The sequence below is a fragment of the Macrobrachium nipponense genome, chromosome 27 (genome assembly GCF_015104395.2).
Source record: "Macrobrachium nipponense isolate FS-2020 chromosome 27, ASM1510439v2, whole genome shotgun sequence".
NCBI lineage: Eukaryota > Metazoa > Arthropoda > Malacostraca > Decapoda > Palaemonidae > Macrobrachium > Macrobrachium nipponense.
Genome location: NC_087216.1, coordinates 71757105 through 71764421, shown reverse-complemented (window position 1 = coordinate 71764421; position 7317 = coordinate 71757105). Strand labels below are relative to the sequence as shown.

The following is a 7317-nucleotide window of genomic DNA, read 5'->3' as shown; positions in this document are numbered from 1 at the left end:
CATATTCTTTGGAAGCTTGAATTTCAAGTCAATGGCCACTTTCGTGTACATTAAGTTCCAGAAGGATTTCGTTCGAAATTCACTAACTGGCAACTACAACTCGTAGCTGAAAAACTTTTTTTTGCTACAGTGAAAGCTCTATCAAGCAAAATAAAGCTAACATATGATGCGCAAATATCAAATCTATGATATTTATAACAATCATAAGAAAAAATTACGGTAATAGTAATTATTTTAAAGTATAGTAATTACTTCAAACTCTAGAAACGAGACAATTTGAAATTTTCGTTCAACACAGGATTACCAACATTGTCAATATATATTTCGAGGAATATGGAAACAAATATATAATATCATAGTGTATTATCAATTATTTTAGCGAAGATGCATAAAACCATGCAAGTATCAATAGAATGTAAAGGGAAAATCTCTGCGACATTAAACATAATCAACCATGTGGTCACCTAGATTCAACAGGGAAGTTGGGTGTGGTTGGTAGTTCTGATTCTAGCTTCTAGGACCGAGCATAAAACACCATCTTCGAGAAAGGCTCTAACTGCTTCTGCTACCTTCAGGTGACTAGGCCTAGTTCCGGCCATAGCAAGGCTTACAATGCTGGGCCACTGTCTTTATTTAGGCAAAGATAGAACCATCAGGACCGACACCATGACCTGTACTTGCACCTGGGAAACAGACTCGCTATATAAAAGATAAGAAAGACGGTTGCAAGCAAACAGAACACCCATAAAATCACCACCTGGTTAAGTAGGGAGACGACAGACCCCAACGACCCCTCCCCCCTCTGCCTCTACCTCTACCCACAATCCTAACTCCACCTTTTTCACTTCAACCTTTTACCTCAAATCTTTGAATCATATCACAACCATGAAATTTAAGACTGAATTTGCGGAAGTGGGCTTATCATAAGGGAGTGATATCACCCAAATTCATATTTCCACGGACAACCAGTAATCAGTTCGATCCAGTCAAGCATTATTGTATAACAGAAATTTATAAGTTTTTGGGTATATATATATATATATATATATATATATATATATATATATATATATATATATATATATATATATAACACACATAAAGAAGCACCCGAGCATGACTAATAGCCTAGTGCTCGATTCTTAAAACGGGCCTCTGGTTATTCCTGACCAAATAAAAAGGTCCTGAGAGAGAGAGAGAGAGAGAGAGAGATGAGAGAGAGAAGAGAGAGAGAGAGAGAGAGAGAGCATAACAGGAGATACTCGAATTGAAATAAGTCTCGCCAAGCATATTCACACACCGGATCGTATGGACAAGAATAGTCTCACTTATGCACTGAAAAAAATAAAAAAGAGGTGGAAACCTCCGAAAATACTAGTTTGATGCGACCCTGAACGCAATTCCACTTGCAAAAATGTGCACAATTGAGGAATTCGATGAAATTATTATCTAACAAGCTGGAAAATATAGTTCCTTGATTTTTGAAATAGGCCTAACCATGTAGCCAATGCTAAACGCGCATATAACTTGGATTTCGTTTTTTTTTTCTTTTTTTTTTTACACTAACTTGTGCCTTATTTATATTTCATTTAATCAGATGTTTAATTTCTATGTGCTTTATCAAAATAATAACTTTCGATATAACTTTCGATATAACGCTATAAAAGTCGAGAGTTAATTTGCAAATCATATTAGGCCAATGCCACTGGATATCAAACATTGAGAGCCGCAGATGTTTCTATGGGGAATTATTTTTTCTTTTAATAAACAATTATTGAACTAATATTGATAATTCACTTGAGAAATACTTTCTGTCCTTATACAGTTAATCACTGATACGTATTATCTGATAAAGAGGATGACAATAATTGGAATAAAATATACTAACTGGCAACACCACGAGTTTCTAAAGAAGTACGATCAATTCTGAGATTTTTCGCTTTACTTCTGGAACTTATTGTACTTGTTCAGTACGAATAAATTTCATCCAATGAAATAATGAATGCCTTACCTGAACTCATCATCACAATCGCCATCATTGAGGCGATCGTCAAAGTAGTTATAGAAATGGATACAGTGTTCTCGTGAACCTTGGTTGTTGGGCTCGCCTACATCCCACCTGGAGGGAGAAAGATAATCAATGTTGAGAACCACCACGTCCATTGTCATTGACGAATGGTAACACTAGAAGAGTCCTAGTACTAAAATGCTGCCAGTGTCCTCCACCACTTGTGCCTAGTCCTGAGGGTAGGAATTATAATACCCTGTCCAAGGAATGAAGAGCATAAGATAAAGGAGAATTAAGAGTCCCATCTGAAAGCCCAATACCTTTTTTAAAGCTGTTTCATCAGTAATGCTTAATAACTTTTGAATGGATTGATCTTCTAGCAAAACTTCAGAACATCAGGCCTGCCTGTGGTCGTAATTTCAAGTAATGAGGTACTGCCTGTGATATACATTACGTGATACTGTGGAGAGTGATAAATGGTCCTATGTCTAACTCTGGTTATCATTTCTCAGTAGTCGAATTGTGATCCAGTGAGTCTGTGACCCTATTGCCCGATATAATTCGAATTATGCTTCTTCCTCTCAGTTTTCTTGAAGAAGCCTAACGCTCATTTCTGATCTAGGTAGTACTATCTCATGAATCATGAATTCCTGTTGCAACAATTTCAGCTCTTACCATGATTCAACGATTTGGTGTATGGTGCCATCTGCAACCCATCTGTAGGTCCCTTCTTCCTGCAGGTCATTCAGTCCTACATACATGTTGTGACCTTTTGCAAGATCTGAAAAGAGAAGAACTGATTAGATTGAAAGGGAAAAGATGGTTCTCCATTTTCGTCTCATCGGTCAATCCTTGAAAACAGAAGATAATTCAGCTGTCAAAAAATTCTATGGAAATAGGTGATTTGTAATTTGTTTGAAGTTTATGATATATATAATCTATCTTTGCTCCTGTGTAACTTATTCGAAAGATTCTTTTTTGGGGGTACCAGCTGGTACCAGTAAAGGAAAGGACAGCCTTCATGGTATCTAAGGGCCCCTCAGGGCTTACAGGTATATAGTACCAGCAACTTCCATATAAAGTGTATTGTGTTCAGTAATATTAAATGCACTAAAGATCAAAGTGTTTGGCTCTGTCTATTTGAACTTAGATCAGTGACTTATCTGTCTGATGAAACAAAGTTGATGGTACCACCGTAGTGGCTACCTGAATAGTATTTAAACTCACAGTCACTTGTACTCACCACGGAGGAAGTTGTACTCCTCATCGCGAGTGATTGTGACCAAGTCGGAATCCAAGGCTAAGCATTTCTGACGGCTCTGTTCCCAGTTGCTGGTGTCTTTGCCAAGGAAGTAACAGGAGGATCTCAGCTTCACCCAACCATATTCGCAGTAAAGATGATCTGGAAGTCAAAGTAAGATGTTTCTTAGCAGCATTGAATGTCATGTTCAGTTTTTAAGCTGGTTTATCTCTGGTTTAGTTCCTCATTGGGCAATACCAAGTGCCACCCACTTGGTCTATTGCATGGCTCACTGTAGGTGGTTCTAAAGTTGCCTATCAATTCCAGCACAAGGTCAGCTTTCACCATCAAAACTTTAATCACTTTCATCCGTCGATACTCTACTCTGTAGCTTCTCTGCTTTTTTCCTTTACTGCTTCGGTAAGGTTCTCTTAACTGTCTCTTCACAATACTTGCATTGTTCTCCTGTTAAACCTTCTAAGATCTATCTTGTCATCTTTTAAGTGAAAATAGCCCTACATAATTCTTTTAAACTCCTACAGAATCACCTCTTCCCTCATACTAAGGAACCATTCCTTCCTAGACCCATTCCCTTGGAATCTTTCCAAAGTCCAGACACCTTACACACCCTGGCCAAACACTCGATTAGGCTGCCACCATCATAGCTCATTATCTCACTCAATTTCCCTCTTCACATCTTGAGCAGTCAATTCGACAGGCTTTCTCGTGTCAGCCATATTGCCTCCTCCTGTGCTCTGCGTTCAGCCATTCAAATGACCGACTCCATTCTCGCTCTCTCTCTGCCTCTTGCTTATCTGTCTGCATATAAACACCTCACAAAATCTATCTTCCATCACTTAAAGATCAGTTTATCCATATATATACGTATATATATATATATATCTATATATATATATATATATATATATATATATATATTTATAGATATATATATATATATATAGATAGATATATATATATATATATCTATATATATATATATATATTTATAGATATATATATATAGATATATATATATATATATATATATATATATATATATATAGGGATAAATATACTGATATATATGGGGGAAGATGATAAACTGATCTTTAAAGTGATGGAAGATAGATTTTGTGAGGTGTTTATATGCAGACAGATAAGCAAGAGGCAGAGAGAGAGAGAGAGAGAGAGAGAGAGAGAGAGAGAGAGAGAGAGAGAGAGAATGGAGTCGGTCATTTGAATGGCTAAATGCAGAGCACAGGAGTAGGCAATATGGCTGACACGAGAATGGAAGGAGTTGTGGAAATCTGAGAAAGAAAGCCTGTCGAATTGAATAACAAAACGTTGATTAATCACCTATGGCCAATAAGTTGAAAATTTTCCCGATTCCTGCTGTGACGTCCGAAAGCTTCCCGATTCCTGAGGTGACGTTCTCCGAAAGCTCTGAAAATAAAAACGGAAACTATGGTTTGAAAATATGTTTTTTTGTTAAGCTGTGGTTTTGTGGCCACATTGGACATTATAATTCTAAAGAATCAATATGGACTTTACAGTGCATAATACTGTAATGTTCTTTTTGAGCACAAAAATACGAATAAATGCAACCAATTCACACGATTCAAACGCTTCTTTCCTCCTCCTCACTTGTACCACGTGAGTGAGGCTTTGATGGAGCCTTGAATATTGCTGAGCTGAATATTATCCAATTGCTGCGAGTGGCAGCGACCAGCCATTGCAAGGAGGAGAAAAATGGTCGCAAGCAGACGCAAGCAAGAAGCAACGGCCGTGCTCGAACACTGCATCTCTGTATGTAGAGTATGAGATGTGAGCTTAGTAGTACTACTTGCTCTAATGGCGTTCGTCCTCTCACTGAAGTCTGAATTCCCAGAGAGATGATCAGGAGGGCGTGCGTTGCTTGACATGCATCAGCCGCTACGCCCGCCCCCAACCCCCGCCCCCTCTTCTTATAAATAAAAGTCCTTGCTTAAAGGGTATAATATCCTAGGATCCCTAGTGACACGCCGTGGTGCAAAAAGTAATAAAAAAAGAAACATAAAATGTGAGAACTTTATTGTGCAAGTTTCATAATGAGCTAGTCTTAACTGCATTCTCTCTCTCCTTCTCTCTCCTCTCTCCTCTCTCTCTCTCACTCTCTCTCTCTGTGTGTGTGAGTGGTAGCAGTTATTTTAGTTTCAGAAAACCTTCGCCATATTTCACGTATGTGAATAATACCAAATGGTTTTTGGTTAAAATTTCCTGCTTAAGAAGTAGCTACGTTGTCCGAGAGAGAAAGAGAGAGAGACGAGAGAGAGAGAGCGCAAACCAAAACCAATCCCTATAATAGAGATCGTTCTTCTTCTTGGGTTTCCCAACCAGAGGATGGCGTCAGTGTTTTTAACGAGTATAGCATACATTACTGTTGCTGTGTGCCATTTTTTTCAGCAGTCAGTAACACTTGTCCTAATATTATGCCTGCATTTATAAATGCGCGCTTTCTTCTGACTTTATCCACCAGACCTTACAATTTGGACGTTTTAAAAATGCCCGCCGTCTTCATTCTGCTACGTTATGCGTTCAGTCATTTAGCCTTAACTTCACTCAGTCTTCCTATTTTTCTGGAAGTTACTTGTATTTAACTCGGAATTAAATTCTCTATTTACTCTTGTTATAAAATCGTAAAATTTGGCTCTCTCGGCCAAATTTTACGAATTTATAAAAAAAAAAAAAAATTGATTTTTAACCAATTTTTTCGAAGTTATTCCAGGAAGTTTAACCTAGAGGTATTTAAAATATATCTCTAACGATATTACAAAGAGTTTCCTTTTTGACAGAGGAGGTATTCTACCCTTATAGTCATACGCTCTTATTTTCAGGATTTTAAGGAAAATGGATATCTTGAGGACCTTCCGTGGAGTGATATACGTATTGTGTTGTCCTGTAATACATTACTTTGTTTTTTGGCTATCTATTGATAGCCACTAACGTCCTTTTGTCCAGGGAAATACCTTCAGTCAGTGAGCAGGCATTACTATATAACTGAAGCACTGAAGAACAGGAGAAGGTTTTACTGTACATTCACAGTGTCTTCTTAATGATTCTGTCTAGCTCTCTTTTAAACTCTTCCACAATGTTGCTGTTTACAACTTCTGGTGGCAGTTTATTCCACGTGTCACATATCTTGTATGTAAAGAAGTTCCCACAATGGGATGTGTTGTATCTCTTCAGTTCTAGTTTCCATCCATTATTTCTTGTCTGGTTTTCGTTTAACGTAAATAGGTTACTGTCTACAGATCAAAGCAGTTAAGTCGATTCGTTCGAACGATATATTTCGGGAATTCTCTCCTCTCCTGGGGCGAGAAAGTGTAGAGTTGCACATGAACTGTTTTCCATGCAGTGTGGAAGCGTTTGCCTGCAGTATGCATCCGTGCATTGCAAAGAGCAGGTCGGGAAATGCATCAGAGATATGAAATATCCGGATGGGGAAATAGAAAAATTGTCTCCAAAAAGAAAAAAAGCAGCTATTTGGAGAAGATGAGATGGGAGGAAATTGTTACTGATGTCCTGCAAATGTGTGAGTTCATGCATCCACAATGTATTAATTACACTGTAAGCACACCAGTCTGTACACTGCAGGACTGTGACAATAAGAAAGAGGATGACGAGTTAGAAATGGCCCTATGGAGTGCTATTATGTTTAATGCCATTTTGAACACTTTCCAATACATACATTGCGTTGAAGTGGCATGTTGAGTGGTCAGAGCATTGGGTTTGCTGTCATGATTTTTATTGGTTTTCAGGATAAACTTCAACCATTTGGGTGCTGCGTGATTTTAAAAATGAAAAATAGAGCATCTCCGTGGACCTACTAGTACGTTGTTACTGAGGAAGGTTTCAACTTTAAATTGCTAAGACTTCCATTAATTGCAGCCCACGACGTCCACTCGACTAGAGAAAGGAAACCGAGTCTAAGCAAGGAAGGTTGTCGCCTTTTCCTTTATGTTCCCGTATATATGGCACTGAATGGTGGTGTTGCTAAAAGCCCGTTTATCCTAACAGATCTTCAAAG

At 38.0% G+C, this 7317-nt stretch overlaps 1 protein-coding gene and 1 pseudogene across 1 annotated transcript in view; one reads left to right on the top strand and one right to left on the bottom strand.

Annotated features, from left to right (window-relative positions):
- LOC135201074 (C-type lectin domain family 4 member E-like) overlaps positions 1–5185 on the bottom strand; it is a 100146-nt pseudogene extending 94961 nt beyond the window's left edge.
- The window catches only part of LOC135201075 (CD209 antigen-like), a 74942-nt gene that overhangs the window by 3438 nt on the left and 64187 nt on the right, over positions 1–7317 (top strand).